Source organism: Halichoeres trimaculatus, unplaced genomic scaffold (genome assembly GCF_033239565.1).
Source record: "Halichoeres trimaculatus isolate MK-OKI-2021-1 unplaced genomic scaffold, fHalTri1.1 fHalTri1_scaffold_23, whole genome shotgun sequence".
Taxonomy (NCBI): domain Eukaryota; kingdom Metazoa; phylum Chordata; class Actinopteri; order Labriformes; family Labridae; genus Halichoeres; species Halichoeres trimaculatus.
Window position 1 is genome coordinate 23,215,413 of NW_027437201.1, and position 17,539 is coordinate 23,232,951.

A 17,539-nucleotide genomic window follows, 5' to 3' on the forward strand; every position below is an offset into this window, starting at 1 on the left:
TTCAAGGTTAAAAACTCCAAAATCCACCTGCAGAGACTCAGCGGGGTTATATTTCATTGTACTCATAACGGCCACCTGCCTGTGTGCAGGTCACCTTTAATGTCTGTTCCCGTGTGTGTGCTGCAGTTTCAGAGTGAACGAGCAAAGAAAAGAGAAAGAGGGAAATCTATATAAGATTTTTTTCTGCACTTTAACAACAAAATCTTTAATAAAAAGCCCAACATGATAAATGTTCTGTGAAATATTCAGATCATGTCATCATCAGCCGTCATTGAGCTCAAGCTGCACTGCAAAAAATTAATCTTGTTGAATGTTTTTTTTTTTTTGTCTCATTTTAAGTAGGGATGCAAACAATGAATCGATTAATTGGCGAAAAGAAATTACTCTAGTAAAATAAATTAATTGCATTTTTTACCTGTAATTCCCCTCCAGCCCGCATGAGGGCGCACTTTGCACCTTATGCTGTTTCACACTTGGCAAAGTTCCGCCCCATTGCTTTCACAGATGCACAAACACGTGCACACATTTACACACACAGACAAGTAAAGATGCAACAAGTTTGTTTTGTTTCTGAAGCTGCAGCCACACTGGATGCAAATTAGCGAATTCGAATGAGCGTCATGCACAAGGCTGGAAACTGGACTGATGCTTCATGTGTGTGCATATTCACCTCTCAACAAACCTCTACACTCAATCCCTGAGGGGCCTGCTGCCTCTCCCTGGTAATCCACCTCCACTGGCCCTGCCTGGCTGTTCCCTGAGACCTCATCCTCCACCCCCGACCCATGTTCCCGGAGGTCTCCCTGGGGATAATGAAGGGGTGGAGGAAAGAGAGGAGCACAGAGAACTTCCATCTTTTCCCTGGCTCTGCCCCTGCCCCGCTCCTCCCTCCTCTCTTTCAGGCTCAAAACTCCGCTGAGGAAAACACAGTCGGACTCAGTGATGACCCGTGCAGGATAATCCAGCTGGGAACGAATGTTTACAGAACTTACCTTCAAAACCTGTCTCCTCAGAGACTTTTTTTTCCGGTCTCTGTAGAGTACACACGTCGTATCCTATAACTCTGGATGATGATACAGCACACAGATTGTTTTCTCCTCCATCTTCCAGCGGAGTTGGAGTCGGAGCAGGTGGCGGTTCCCCTCCAACGTCATCAAATCAATGACGTCGTGGGGGAATGTCATTGCTGATTGGCTGCAGCAGCACAGCCTTCACACGAATTTGCATCAAAAGTTCAATATTTTCAACTTGAGCATTTAGGCGTCTGATGCCCCAAACACGCTGTCGCCAAACACATCTTTGCATTGACTTTGTATGTAATCTTGACGCGCTTCTTCGCAAATTCGCGTCCGGTGTGGCCGTGACATGACAGTTCACTTATTTATTTTCATGTTTCAAGCAGCCTTAAAGAAGCCTTGTCATTGCATTGTTCTATTTGTGATAATATTTTTTTTCAGTGAAGGAATATGATTTGTATTTCTCTCAAAAGACAGACAGCATTTTTGTAGATGGTAACGTAATGATTCAGAGGGAAATTCAGCTTCTCAGAAAAATTGCTGCTTATTAATTAATCAATCATCGCTCGATAAGATAAAACAATTATAAATTAATGAATTACTCGAATTGCATCCGTAATTTTTAGTAAAAGTTGTCTTATTATACTTCATATGAGCCGCATTCAACTGATCAGCCCAGAAAAATGTCTGATTTCAAGTTATTTAAAAACAAAAATGAAGTTCAGACTTCATTTTTGTCTTTAAATAACTTGAAATAAGACATTTTTCCAGACTGGTCAGGTCAATGTGGCTCATATTAAGTCTAAAAAAAAACAAAAACAAAAAAATCTACTGAAAATAAGAGAAAAACACTTGATAAGATTTCAAAAACATACAAGTGCAGCTAAATTAAAGTGTAACAAAGGGGAAACTGATGTGGGAAAGAAGCCACAGTGTACGTTTTATTGCACAAACACACACACATGCACAGTCATCCAGACTGCAGCACTAACCGCTTCATGGCAGCCTACTCTCTGGGGACCTGTGGTTGAAAACCGCAGCAGCCCGGTCCATTAGCATGATCACCTCTGCAGCTGAAACGTCAGCAGCGTGACTCAGGGAAGTTCAAACACTCCTGTGATAATCACATTCAGATAATCTCTAATATCTACAGATGAGGTCAAAGAGCGCGGCTCAGTTGTTGTGAATCTTTTGATGAATTGAATTTGTGCCACGAGGTCAGCGGGTCGATGCAGCCTGAAGACACGAATCGATCAAACAGTTTGATTTTCTCTCATGACGAGGAAACTATGCAGGGTGTTGGAAAGTGATCCCAGCAGGGTTAGATAAAGGAGCATGTCGCGACGTTTTGTGACATCTGACAAACGTGACAGTGAACTAGGAGTGAATGAGTCTGGCAAAAAAATTTAATCATGTTTTTTTTTTTTGCTTAAAGTTGAGATCATGACTCTCTGGCAGGATTTATTCACAAAATGTTTATTTCACTTCCTCCTGTGGATTTTCTGTCTACAAAAATTAGCTTTACGGGTTTTCTTTCAACATTTATTGAGTTTATAGGTAAATAAATATGAAATTGGCCAATTAATCTAAATATCTCTAGACATAAATAAATAAAATAAGTAAAAAAATCTCATGTCACATGACATCAATGTACGTTTTTATGTTATCGACCTCAGTACGCCATCTAGTGTCTGCTTTGAGTAGTAGTTAAGAAGTCAGCCATGAGTATTTGGGCATGTGGAGTTTTCAGTGTTGTTAACAAAATCTAACTGTGATGAAAGTTGAAATCCTGCTTTAAAACCAAAGTTTTATCCATGTATGCTAACCGCTAGCATTTTAATGCAGTTTCCCATATACGTTAGCATCAAGCTAGCACTAAGTTTTTTCTGTTGTTTTTGGTCCATTAGGAGATTTATAACATGTTGCTTCCAGGGTAAAAGTCCTGGAATCAGAGTTTTCTTGAGAAACTGTCTCTGCTAAGCTAAGCTAAGCTAGCTGGGGAAGAATAGACAGCGTTAGCTCCAGATGCTCCCAAGTCGTTCAAGTAAGGTGAGCAGCAGCAGTGGGACCATGTGATGTGAAGACGTTTTGCCATTGGTTGAAGGAGAAGGAAGCGGGGGAAGCTATGGTAAATTCCATAAATTGACGTCTTTGCTCAAAGGTTTTTCGCTGTAAACGTATTAAAGATCAGAATTGATTAAAATCTTACAGGGGAGAGCGACTTATTTTGAAAGGGAGGAAGTGGGAAGGAAGTTCAGCCGGTGAAATGAAGAATGAGATTAATCCTGCAGCCCAACGATGAACCAATTGTAGCTTTGGATCTTGAGGTGCCAGTGCCACCCGTAGCTCACCCTCGGACACGCCCCTGGTAGGATAATAGCTAAACCTTATTTTTTCATTGAAACAAGATATAAAACATCACCTTTACAGAGCTCGTCAGGTTACTATCTACACATGCAAACAGCTTCAGATGCTCCCTCTTCTACTTTTGTTTTTGGGTTTTGTAAAGTTTGCAGATCAGGACTTAAATTTCAAAAACAAAAATCTTGAATCTTTATAATCCCTTTCTTATTGACATCCTTCAAATCCTGGTCAATCTGCAGCAGCTGACTCTGCCATAATCCTGGGTATGGCTGCGTGTTTACACCGCTCAGACAGAATACTAATACACGCCGTCACCCGGTGGAGTCACATAAAGTCAACATTTAAACAGATCAAGTGTTCATTTAGCTGCTAACGTCCAATATGTGGTTTATTTACACTCTGCACATTTTACTCCAGATTTCAGAGGTGATACCTGAAGCTCTATGAGACTCTGTGGTTGAAGCCTGGGGTGAGGTGTGCACACAGTGTGGATGATGTTGTGTGAGGAGCTTTGGACCAGAAGGACCAGCTGGTCACCAGGAAGCAGACCGGGGTTTAACTCGGGTTATTTCTGCAGACAGTTCAGGCTTTCCCCCCCATTTCTGATTTCTCTCTCCTTTTCTTCATCGATGTTTGTGTTTGGCTCAACAGAAAGTGATTTGAGGTCAAGCAATCTGGCCTCATCCGTGCAGGAGCGCGAATACATTTTAATGAGCCTCAGAGGGCTGAACCATTGCTCTGTGCCGGGGCGGCTGATGGGGATGGTTGCTAAAGCTGAAACTAAACAAAGTGTTTGTGTCTCTACTGCAGGTTTGCATTTTAATTAAGCTTCGTTTGTTTCTAACTTCATTTTATCCTCCTAACACCCAGCGTCCACTTATGTAGACAATATCCTGCCTCTCAGACCAATGGTACTTCATATCTAAAAACTCTAACTTACTTATTGACATTTAGGGACACAGCCTGTGTCATCTTTGGTGACACAACAAAAGTACACCCATTTCAGTGGGAAAAAAGTGCGTATTTATGAACAGTAACACTGATGACGAATAGAAAACTCACAAATAACCAAACTTCCTGTACAAAGACCAAATGTTGATGTTAAACTCATTAGGCCTCACTTATCGTAAATAGCAAAGAGAAATAAAAAATGCACCCACAGAAGTTCTAACCTCAGGAAGTTAAGCAATGTTTTATGTAGAATAAAGTGTTAACCCTAAAACTTAAAGGAAAGGTCTGCAGAAATTTTTGCTACTTGTTCGAAAACACAATATTCAAACTGGGCTCAGTGCCAACTGTAGCGCACACCCACATCCTCCGACCATGACAACGTAAACGCACTAACTAGTCCAGCAACCACCTGTAGCATCATGTTTCTACATGGGGGAGACTTAAGAGCTGTGCTCCTGACTTAGCATGTTAGCACATGCTAATCACAGGTAGCTGACACATACCTGGTTAGCAAGAAGCTAGCTCGCATCACTCTTCATCTTGTGCTGCTCACTTGCCCACGAGGCACGCTGTGATTGGCTGAGGTAACCATGCTTCCTCTCCACCCAGAAACTTCCTTAAAAAAAAAAAAAACATCAGCATCCAGGCAGAGGAGGGGGTTTAAGGCAGACACAGACACTGACACACATGTAAAGAGGCCCAGATGTGATTTTTGGTAAAATCCTGCGGACTCTACCTTTAAAGCTCTTAAATGCTGTGAATAAACTCTCGATGATAGAAACAAACAGACTGACCTTGAAGGATAAATTCAAACTTGGTTTTTGCCAAAAACCAAAAATCACTGATCCTTCACTCAGCCTGTATTTCTCATACTCGCGCCTGTTAACGGCTGAGTCAGAGTCTGAGCATTCAAGCCTTGAATTAATTGACTTGTCTGTCTAATTAGTGAGTGCTGAGTGTACTGAAGAGCATCTTAATCAGTGTCTCTGAGGTACAAGTGGTGAAAGCAAGGAGGTGATGAATGGTTGATTATAAAAAGGAGATATTTTAAGACGATCTGTTTTAAGCAGTTGATAGTTTCAGTCCATTTAGAGTCTGTAACACTTTAAGACTGTTAAAATGTTTATTAATTATGTAAGAAAATATAAATCTAAATTTCATTTCATCACCTGTCAAAATGATCAAAACCAGCGTAAATGTGACAGAATAACATTTTCTTCAAGCAGCTGCAGAGACATGACGTCAGATGATGACATTTAACAGGAGAGGAAAAAAACCTTTTCCTCACTGAAGGTTACAAACCAGCTCCAAAGTGTGTGTGTGTGTGTGTGTGTGTGTGTGTGTGTCACAGAGAGGAGCAGAGGGAGCTGATACCTCAGATTGTGTCATTTCTCCAAAAATAGCCTGAATTCATTCATAAATTCACAGTTTCTGAGCGTGTGTGTGAGAGAAATGCTGCATGTTTATCATCTTTGTGATATTCCTCATACAGACAGCAGCCCGATGAGAGGAACACACAAACACTGATCGTTTCTGGAGATTTCTCAGATAAAGCCGTGGATTTGATTGCTAACGAGAATGGTTACAGGAGCTGGTTAAATCCAGGGTGAGCGCTACTGAAGGATTTATGTTGGATCGAAATCTCACGATAAATGATTCACAGCAGAGTTTGAATGGAAGCGAAAAGAGTCCCACCTTTTCAAACAATCTCATTCTGTTGTTTGGTTGCAGGGGGCTCGATTAGTGGACGGATACATACATGTACTAATTAATGGCTGGGCCGATTATCGGTGCCGATATTTAGCATTTTGAGACATATCAGCATCTGCCTGTTTTCTCTCTGTCTGCAGTCACTACTCTGTATCGGACTGATACACTAAGCAGTAAGCGCCTCGTAGCCAGCTGTGGCTCTGCAGCGGAGGTAGCGCCGTTTTACGACACGATGAGAACTACAGCCTTATTTAGCGGTGTTTTTGTGTGAAAGTAACGCGCTGAAAATTCTCTAAATAAAGCGTGAATGCAGACTGATATCAGATTTTTTGGTGGGAGTCCGTTTATTTGTGTTTTTGGTCAAGTAAAATATGGCTCCGTCTGAGTGCAGAGGAAACCTGCAGAGGAGCAGGGAGGGGGTGTTTGGTGCGAGCGCTCTGGGCTTCTGCTGCACAAAAACACTGCTGTAGGGGTAATTTCTGCCCTAAACCTTGTGATAGGACCCAACTTGTTCCATCCCAGAGTATCACTTTAAATAATGACTGGAGCTCGTATTATCCCAAATTTTTATGGCAATATTTTCACTTTTACTGCTAATGAATATCGGCCTGAAATATCAGTTATCGGCTTCCTTGAAGACTGATTTTCGGTATCGGCCTTGAAAAAGAAACAAAGCGGTCTATGTCTAACACAGACGGCGCTTCTGTTCAATTCCTCTATATTTCTGCACATTTCCATGAAGCTTACCGATATGGACCAAGCAGAGCAGTACCACTGGAAACCATGGGGGGGCAGTGTTGCTGTTACCAGCAGATACGTAGTTTAATTGAGACACGAAGAAGCAATAACAATAGAGGAACTTTCGGCCTCACTGACCACCTCCTCCGTCGTTGTACATGAGCATCACCTCCTCAACAGTCGCCATGTTTGTTTTTTGAGTTTGTCGTCATAAACTTTTGACTCTGGGCTGCTCCCCCTGGTGGATGTATTGGTTAATAGCAATGCCAACATAAAGAACGCATGGAAGCATGTGAGCAGTGACAGTAACATGGTTTGAAAAGGACGGAGACATTTTTCCTACGCAAAGGGATGAGAAACGGACCTTAACAGAGTAAAGCGCAGCAGAGGAACTTCAATCTGTCACATGTAAAAATCATCCTGAAGACGCCGTCACACTGCGGGGTGTCAGAGGGCTGTGTCCAAAACGCCAAAACAACTTAACAACAACCAAAAACTTTCCAGCGGGGGGACGGGACTTGATTTGTGTGGGTCTGTGAGGCTCAGTCCCTGTGGACAGAGTCACATTCTCACGACATTAGGTGCAAGTGCTCGTGGGAAACTGAGTCTTTCTCCTGGAAAAACACTAGCTCCTTTAAAAGTCAAACTTTGCAATCACTGGGAATATTTTCAGTCGGAAAGTGTCATGAAAAGAAGCTGCTGTTAGCTCCAATCTCTCTGAAAACTTGATAAAACTTTCTCTGCCTTTCAGATTTAATCACATCCATCATATCATAGAAATAGTCTGAGGAGCCTGAAACCTGAAGATAGATCATTATAATAAATCAGGACACGACTAAATCCATTAAAGGTTATCGAGCAGGAAGTCTCATTAAGACAGATTTTAGTGGTGAGAGTAATATCATGAAATTTCACTTAATTCAAAGCTGCAGAGGAGCTCTCCGCTGACATTCACATCCCAGGAGCCCGACGGCTTTAGAAAGTTAGAACGAGGTTAATGGAGGTGGATGTGAGAGCAGGGTCGGTGTGTTAGCGTCAGGGGTTACATGGAGGTAATAAACAGCACACACAGCTCAAAGTGGACATGTGAGGACGGTGAGGTTACACACACGTCCTGCTGCTTTAGAGGACAGAGCAGTTTGACGCCCTACAGGCAGGAATGCTGAGTGATGACCTTTCCTTCACGTGAAACAAACAGAAACTAGGAAGAGGAAGACAGATGAAGGACATACCCAACGTGGATGGAAGGAAAAGAAAATTCACGAAGACGTTAACGTTGATGAGTGGATGAGGCCCACAGAGTTACATCTGACTCAGGCTGAACTTTTCCATCTCCAGGACTCGACGTCGGGCCCTCATGGTTCTCACAGAGTAATCATACTGCGAGACATTTGGCCCTGAGAAAGCAAGGACTTCAATTAGTACGCCCTGACTGCCCATACAAATAGAGGAGACTCCAGGGACGGGAGCGCACGGCTTTTATGGTCACACACACATGTTGCATCTTACGAGAAAACACACAAATCAGAAATTCCCAAATGGACTGAGGCTAATCTTAAATCCCATTATTAGTCCGTTTGCATGATGCGAAAACAAGAAACAACAAACCAGGCTTCAATCCCTGAGGGGAGGAAACTATTCCCTCATACAGTCATTAAAATGAGGATCAGTAAGAAATGATCTACGTCTCTTTCCGGGAGAGTCCACAGTCGCTTTGACAAACTGCGATTCAAAGAAATGTTTTGTTTTTTTTTAATTTCAGAAAACATCTGGATGTGCTCCAAATGTGTTTAAAAATGTGTGAGTTAGTGTTATCTCAATTTACGCAATTTTTTCTGATTTTTAGATTTTAGTTTTATTTCAACTATACACTATGGGAGACCAAAACTGCCAAAATAATAAATAAAAAAATAGATAATAGTGAAAATTAATTTAAAAAAATAAATAAAATAAATAAATAAATGTAAATGAATTAAAAAAAAATTAAAAATAAATACAAGAATTAATGTAGAAATAAAAACAAAAACCAATATAGCTGTTTGCAGGCACAACTAGTCCATTTCAGCACTCATAGGTTGATGAACCAATTAGCAAACAATAAAATATTTATTTATTGATACTAAATTCTATTTATATATTTTTTGTAATAGTTATTTCCAAGTTTATTTTTCTATATATTTTTACATTTTGAATCTTATTATTTTTTTAAGTTATTTATTTATGTTTTTTTTTTTTTTATTTAATTAGGGGTACACCGATGACAATTTTCTGACCGATCACTGATCTTTAAAAAGCCTGACCTGCCGATACTGATTTTTATTTTTTATTTTTCATAACTGACAGCATATACCTTCAATGTTCCAATCTTATTTTATTGAAGATCATTGAACAATACCTGTGAAACAATAAAATCTTTATGTTTTAACCTAAACAACCAATAAAGTTTCCTGAGTTTTAGGTCTCAGAGCAAAAAGCAACAATGACTGGCTGTCAGACCTTCCTATACAAGATCAGTTTCATATGTAAGGATGGACCACTCATTGATTGGTGCATTTCTAATTTCCATTTAAATTTATCTTTTTATAATCAATTTTGAAGTGTATTTTTGATTTTTGTTTCACTTTTATTTATTTTTAATTTTGGCAGTTTTGGTCCTCCATAATCCACAATAAAGGCTTAACTCCAGCTTCTCTGATCCATATGAAGAAAAAAAAACATCTGGGGACAGCAAAGTGGTACAACGCCATTAAGTTACACAATCACTACCTGAGATTACTCTGACCTTTAAAGCTGTTCTCCTGCGGGAACACAACACAACTAGAAAAACCGATGGTACAAAACCACTTCTGAAGCCAAGGTCAGCTCATAGTGTCATGTGAAGGAGACAGAGCAGGGTTGTGTGAGCAGACGCTGCGTTGGATATTTTACCGGTCCGTCATTTTGATGGAGAGGTTCGTAAAAATCCTGTAAAAATAAAAAATGATCCCTTGATAAAAACAAAACAATAATAAGACCTATTATATATGAATTTTATATTTTAGCATGCCCTTACAAAAGCGACTCAAATAACATTAATTATGCAGGAGGAGAATTATATTGCTTATTGGACAGAATAGAAAATAAGAGAAAATAAGAATAATTATACTGACCCTGCTGTCGAGAGCCTCTCACAGCAGGGGGTATGCATTTTTATTTGATTAAGCTGAAAAAACTCTGAACAGTTTTCAAAAGCAGAGAGGAAGCTCAGAGATCACCAGCTACAGACTGAAGATGTGTGTGAGAGCAGAAAGAATAAATGCTCACCTTTTTCTCAACTTTTAACAATGAAGTTGCCCGAGTAAGTTAAAAAGTTATTTTTATAAACTGCTGCCAAAAGTTCAATCCTAAATCTCGCTCATGAACAAACAACAAAGAGAGATTTCCAGCATGTCCTGAAACCGTCTGCCCTCACCCTGACGTTTAAACGCCTGCATTTTATCTCCACCGACACGTGGAGGGGATAGAAAGGACGCCCTCTCTGTGTTATCTTATATTTACAGGAATCTGGTTTTAACAGTTTACAGGGACAAGTGGAAGGAAGGTAAAGAAACTTTCAGCACACTGAGGGCCGGATGTGAGAGGACGATTCAAGTACTCCTGCACTTTCCCCTGCTGAGCCAGCAGGACTCTTCAAGATCACGTCCTCGGAGATTAAAAGTCTTTATGGGGTCTGATGAGTCTCTATAAGACTCAGCTCATGTGCCTCAGAAATTTGCATTTAGTTTCTTAATAATCTGTTGATGCCCAGCGTGTTGCATCTCAATTACCGATGTGCAGATGCTTCATCAGGACCCAACATTCCTGTCGTCAACCCAGGCGTTGGAAAATCTCATAAACATGCTGCCAGTCTTCATTTTTCCCGGGTAAACAGATTATCCATCAGAATTAAGTTTGGATTCAAAGCTGTTCAGCACGATGGCGACAAATGTGAGAGGAGGACCCGTTTATTGAAACCTGAGGAAGCAGAAGGTGGAGAAGGAGACGGCTCAGGGGGGCGGATGGTCGACAGATGTAAGGATTGCTGCAAATAGAGCACATCAGGCTAAGGTGGAGCGCACATTACATTAAAGCTCACGCATGGATTTAAGACAGGTCAAAACGGAACGTAGATAACACAAAGTAAAGGAAGAATCATCAATCGATATTGGCACACACCTCGGATTTGGCCAAAAATTCAATAGAATACAAAACCTGACCCCCAACATACCAAAATGTGCTCTCTAACGCCACATCAGCACACTAAAACGTCTCTCAGTAGCAGTAGGAATGTCATAGAGAGCTCAAACTAACGTCAAAATGTTCGTCTAATTTAGCCACATACAAATTATATGCAGACAACCCTGACGTATCTCCAACAGGAAGCTGGAAAAGTAACCTACTCCTAAGCTATAAATGGTATCGGCTTGAAAGTCACTCAGATGACAGAGTGGACCCAGCTTCACAATAGCTGTGCGTGAATTTTTTGTTTCTCAAACAGTTTTTGAATGACGAGCTTTCAAAGTCGGTGAACCCCAAAGAAGCCGTTTCAGCTCCCCCTATTAGAATGAAAGGGAGAGGAGGATCCAGCTCCACCACACAAGCTGCGCCAGTTAGGCCTCTACACCAAAAAAGTAAAAGTTGTACAGCTTTAAAAATGACATAGATGGATTTCTGATAAAATTTACTACAAAAATGTCTATTTTTACAGAGACTTGGTCAAAATTTTGGCATCTGTGAGGAGTTGTTTCTAAAACTTCAGTCAATTTCACTCCTCAGAACACAGCAGTTGGTGATGATGTCACACTGGTTGAGAGTTCCGTGGAGCTTGTCATGTGACTCAGTGAAGGCGGGAAAATGGAATGTGTGACATACATATTATAAAGGGGGAAAACAGGCATGAGGGACGGGCAACAGTGCGTTTTATGTGCAGCTCTGCTCCGTGCTCCCTGTGCTCTGTGCTTAAAGACTGCATGAAACATTGATGTCCTTTCAGCACTGTTCAATATTTGTTTCCAAAGAGGCTTCAGGAAACTTTTTTAAAGTCCTTCAGGCTTTGTTTTTTTATTACTTATGTAAAGTAATTTATTGTTCTTTCATATTAAAGGATTTATTTCCCATGAACGCTGATGGTCCTGAGGACAAATTCTCTCTCAACCTCATATAAAAGCATCAAACTTTGAAACTCAATTTGGTCTTGACTTCCAGTTCATCAGGAAACCTCCAAAGAGGTGACGCTGAGGTCACAGCCTCGCTTCTTGGCACCTGCTTGTCATTCAAATCAGCCCCTTTCCCTTTCATATGGAGAAGTGAGAGTGCCAAATTACAAAAATAAAGCCATAAAAGAATAAATGAATAAATTCTATAAGAATCTATCAAAGAATAAATTAATTAATTAATTGATAAATAAACTATATAAGAATCTATGAAATAACAAATGAATATATATATATATATATATATATATATATATATATATATATATATATATATATATATATATATATATATATATATATATATATAAAATAATCTATGAAAAAAAAAATAAAAAATGAATTAATAATTAAATTATATAAAAATCCACAAAAAAAAGGCTGATAAAAACAAATATAAAGAAAAACCAAAAATAATAATATATTTATACTTTTATTAGCCTTTTCTTTTAAGGGTTTATTTTTTGATTTATATCACTTTATCAAGCTACTTCCTTCCTTCCTTTCTTTCTTTCTTTCTTTCTTTCTTTCTTTCTTTCTTTCTTTCGTTCTTTCTTAATCAAGCACTTTTCTATTCATTTTTTGATTTGACTTTATATTAATACTTTTATTAACCTTTTCTTTTATGGATTCTTATATAATTTATTTATTAGTTTATTTTTTAATTATCATATACATTCTTTTACAATTTGTTTATTGATTCATTTTTTATTATTCTTTTATAGATTATTATATACTTTACTAATTATTTTTTATGCTTTTATAGATTCTTATATTATTTATTTACTAATTCATTGTTTAATTTTTCTGATATAGATTATCATATACTTTATTAATTCATTTTTTATTCTTTTATAGATTCTTATTTATTTATCCATTCATTTTTACTTCATTTTTTTCTTTATTTATAGATTCATTTATTGATTCTTACATATTTTTTTACTTCATTTATTTACTGTTTTATAGATTCTTATATAATTTATTTGTTAATTCCTTCATTTATTTTCTTTTATAGATTTATTTTTGTAATTTGGCACTCTTACTACTCCATACTTATCAGGCATAAATAAAGATTTGGGGCTGAAGATGCTGAGTTGAAGGTGCCATTGTTGGAATTTGATTTACAAGCGCTGCTCTGAAACTGGCTACACAAAGTAACACGGGTGAAAAACTTTGAGCATGTGAATCTGAAAGTTTTTCAACTTATAAATCCTCTGACCTTCCTTCTTACGCCACAAATCTCCCAAAATCCACACGTCCCAAACCATCCTCCCTGAAGGGCCAAGCATCCAAATCATCCACCACAGACATAAACGCATTTCCCACGGTACTTAAACACATCAAAGCAGATCACATATAAGGAAATAAATACTACAACTTCTAGCAGCCTGGTCTCTCTGGGACAGTATGTTCATGGTAAACTGGCGGTTAACTCGTGAAACAGAACGTATGAAAGATGTGAATGAGATTAAAGCTGGAGGTTGTTTTCCTCTGAGAAACAGCAGCACCTCTCATCGATTCGTCGACCTTGCCTGGTAAATATTGAGTTCAAACATGACTCATTGGGAGCTTTGGGCTAAAAACGTAAACTTTCATGCTGAAAACCTGAGGTCGGCTGGATGTGAGACACGTCCTGGATCTGTTGTGAGACGAGAAATTCCCACTGAAGGGCGAATAAATCAAACTGCAGCTCAGCCTCATTTCATTCATCCAATCCTCCATTTATCCATCCCATTTTAACGTCATTAACTCAGTCAGACGCAAACAGGCTGAACGTTTCCAAATGAAGGCCTGGTCCTCTCTGAGGGGTGTGTTCAGGGCCAGCTCCGACACCTTGGCCTCCCTGTTCCTGTTTTAACAAGACTAACAAATTAGCTCCAGCCCTGATGAATGTCAGAGCTGATTAAAACGATTTAAAGCTGCGGTTGTGAAGGGAGTTAGGGATGTTTGATAAAAAAATCTATTTTTACTTACAGACGATTCACAGGGAGGGAAAAAGCTGGAGGAATGAGAAACAGGAGCGAAATGATAATGATCCCGCTCAGGGCGTGAGGGTCACTGGACGGTTTCATGAATATGAAAGTGGTGTGAATCATGTTGACCTGTGGTGTCACTGTATTTAAAGCAGAGTAATGAGGGAGTTTCTTCATGAGTTCATCCCTCTGTAAACTTTCTGGTGACAGACAGTTTGAGAAACTCAAACAGAGGAGGTTTGATGAGGTCATAACCTTTGGTTCCCAATCCCCAAAAAAGGATCTGTTTGGTGTTGGATTTGCTTTCTATTCTCCGTCAATGAAATATACCCTTCATGAGTCCTAGTGCTTCTAAAATTTCCTTTTTTGAATAGTGAATATTAAATTTTAACAACAGGCCGGAGGAGACGTGTGTACTGCCAAAAACCACGTCACTGGGACTTCGACTCTGATCTTTGTCAAAGAGGAACAAGTCTGCATTTTTTAGGGGATCTGCTCTCCTGACTTATTTATCTAATCTAATATTTAACCAGAGAAACCTTGTGATTACAAAAATATTTCATAAGAGCGTCCCAGCCAAAAACAGCAGCATGTCCCAGCAAAGTTTTAGAAAAATGTAATATTATTAAAAAACCACGTTAACAGATCTTAGATCACATCTGTCACGGCATATACAAGCTTACGTTTCTTCTTTCAGCTCCTTAAGTTTTTTTTTGTTTGTTTGTTTTTGTTAACTCTGCTTTTGGAGATCAAAACAAAGCCCCATAGTTTTCCAGCTCATATTTTAGAGTATATAATGGTTGATGTTAAGTTTTACTGATATTTAACTTGTTTCAATTTCTAGCATTTATTAATTTTATTATAATTATGTTACTCTAAAGTCTTTTGTTAGTTTAGCTTGAACTCTAGGATGCAAACTTTTGGGTATAAGATGTGCTATTTAATTGAAATTGAGTTTTAAAGCTGCTGTGGGGAGGATCTGTTTTAATGTGACTGCAGCGCCACCTGCTGGCTTGGAGTCTTACACACACTGTCGTAAAGACTTGACTTTTAACCGTGGCGTGTGTTTGTTTTGGCACAAATTTTCTTTGTTTAAGTCAACTTTTTAACAGATACAATGCCACAAGATAAGGTTTTTATCGGAACAGTTATGTAGCGCTACGGTTTGAAACATACAACAAGCTAATGTTGTAGTAGCTGGCTATATGTAGCGCTATCGGCAGCCCAGTGCTATGATATATCTGTAGGCTAAAGTGACAACAAGCTAACTGTCAGTTCATACAGTAGTTTAGTAGCCGTCCATATGTAGTGCTATCGGCAGCCCGGTGCTGTGAGACGTGTCTGTAATGTGTAACGTTAGCTAACGTAACCTCACTCTTCATTTTATTGATAGACTCTCAAGTTTGAACAGACCACTGCAGAATAACTGCTGACTGTGGGTTGGAGGCAACATTAGCACAAACAGTTTAGCCTTTTTAGCCTTTAGCTCGTGCTCTATCTCTCTCCTGTTTCTCTTTCTTCTGCTCTTCTGTCCTTTTTCTGTCTGACAGTTACGGCCCTTTTTGGTCACCATAAAACAGCAGGCGACACCACGTCCACGTCATTTTGAGCTCGACACAACAATCACAAACAATGGAGGACTTGGAGGCAATAGTAGTATAATAATAGTAGCATGAGAAACTTGACGGGACACCATTCTTGCAGTTGTTGTTTAATAATGGCTGATGGCCCTTGTCCTCTTCTGTCCTGTCTTGTTTTGGGCGTCAAGCTCATGACTCATCAGTAGCCGGCCGTCGGTGACGTCATCTTTTAGTATCGACTCAGCTCACCTGGAACCAGAGCGGAGCCAATTGTTCAACCCAATTGGGAAGCTAAGAAGTAGCATCTAGGAATAACCTATATTGGTGCAGATAATCACATTTTAAAGTGTGGATTAGGATCAGGCAGATTTCTAGAACAAAATCCCTTTAAAGCGGAAACTAAGTGAAAATAAGAGTGGCATATGACAGAAAGGACAGAGGGAGTAAAGGATGGGTTATCTCAGTCGTCTGCGGTTGGCTCCCCCAAACAGCCTTGTTTGATGGGAGTATGAAGGAAGTGAAGGTTACACTCAGTGTGCCACAGGAAGTGTCAAATCCAGTCTCTTCCTGGTGTCGTCCATGAGGTCGTCCTTGATGTCTCTGCATTGATCTGGTGGCGTCCCGTTGCTGCTTCCTGTCAGGACGGCATCTGTCTCCTCTGTTATCTCTTGATGTAACACTATTCCAGACAGCGACGGCCCTTCAGGAGCCAGCAGCGTGTTGTTTGCTGCGTCTTCATTTGCACAGTCAGCCACTTCAAAGATGCTGAGTTCAATGACAGCGGGGTTTATCTTTTATTAAAGAGGCCTGTTTACATTTATCTGTGGCTTTCTTCTGGAGACGAGCGCTGCATACAAATGTGTCGGTTTCATAACGGCTGTTTGTTTAAAGAGGGAAATGTTTTATACTCTCATCTGTCACGATCTTTAGGAAACTGTGAGCTTCCTTTCTCTGTGTTTCGTAAAGATTCCTCAGAAAGTCAAGGTGAAAATCAGCAAGGATGATGTTAAATTTTAACATTTCCAACAAGAACCAGGTCATTAGGAGAGACTAATAGGGGTCACAGCTCTGCAGATACAGCTGTGCCAGTGTAATTCATTTAAAATGCCATCGGCTCATGAGGAAAAATGTCATCATTTCATGAAACCGAACCATGCAGCTTTTCATACACGGGAACCTAAACAATGGATAATTGCAAACATGCTTTCTCTTTGTTTTACTGATTGCAACAATTATTTCCTTGATGACCTACAGCAAGAACATTATGCAAACATGTCGGTTTGAAGGAAACCCCCTGCAGGGACAAATGAGGGGCAGAAAGAGTGAGCAGAAACATGGATTGTCTCCTCTCCTCAGTCAGGAAGGACAGAGGAAGCGTTAATGAAAGGAGCCGCCTGATAGGACGCCTCTAAACAAGTGTACAAAGTAAAAGCTCCAGGGCTGTTGTGAGAAGAGCCTTAATATTATCCGATGATTACAGCCTGTTCCCGGCTGATGAAAGGAGCAGTAAACAAGCGCATGCAATTACTGGTGAGGCTTTACAGCGACACATGTACCTGCAGTTGATCACAGACGCCAGCACCAGGGCTGAGGAGGAGGAGGGGGGGAGCCGTTTGATTGGAAACAACAGGTTGATGTCGAGGTCACAGCTTCGGCGGTGAGGGTCATGAACTGAGTTTTCTTTCATTATCAAATCACATGTTGGCTCTGTTCATTAGAGGAAATCCTGCAGGAGCACACAGCTCCGTCCTTTGTCGTGTCCGAAATTTTTCATCCTCAGTGACTTAACTACATGTAAAAATGTGAGATGGAAATGTCTCGACTGTTTTGGCAAAACTGTTTAAAAAAATGATGTATGCACACAACAAGAGAGGATGACAACAAATACTTGCCAGAGGTTACATATTGATTGATTGATGGATTTATGGCACGTCTAAGTTTCTATGACAACACCACGTTGGCTGATGAAGTTTCGA

The 17,539-nt window shown here is 39.8% G+C and overlaps 1 protein-coding gene and 1 long non-coding RNA gene across 2 annotated transcripts in view; one reads left to right on the plus strand and one right to left on the minus strand.

Moving 5' to 3' along the window:
- uts2r (urotensin 2 receptor) overlaps positions 1–17,539 on the plus strand; it is a 68,437-nt gene that overhangs the window by 30,777 nt on the left and 20,121 nt on the right. The window lies entirely within an intron of this gene.
- The window catches only part of LOC141784744 (uncharacterized), a 108,777-nt gene continuing 96,111 nt past the window's right edge, over positions 4,874–17,539 (minus strand). Inside the window, exon 5 of the long non-coding RNA XR_012597475.1 lies at positions 4,874–4,947. This is a non-coding gene — a long non-coding RNA (uncharacterized LOC141784744). The remainder of the gene's footprint in view (positions 4,948–17,539) is intronic.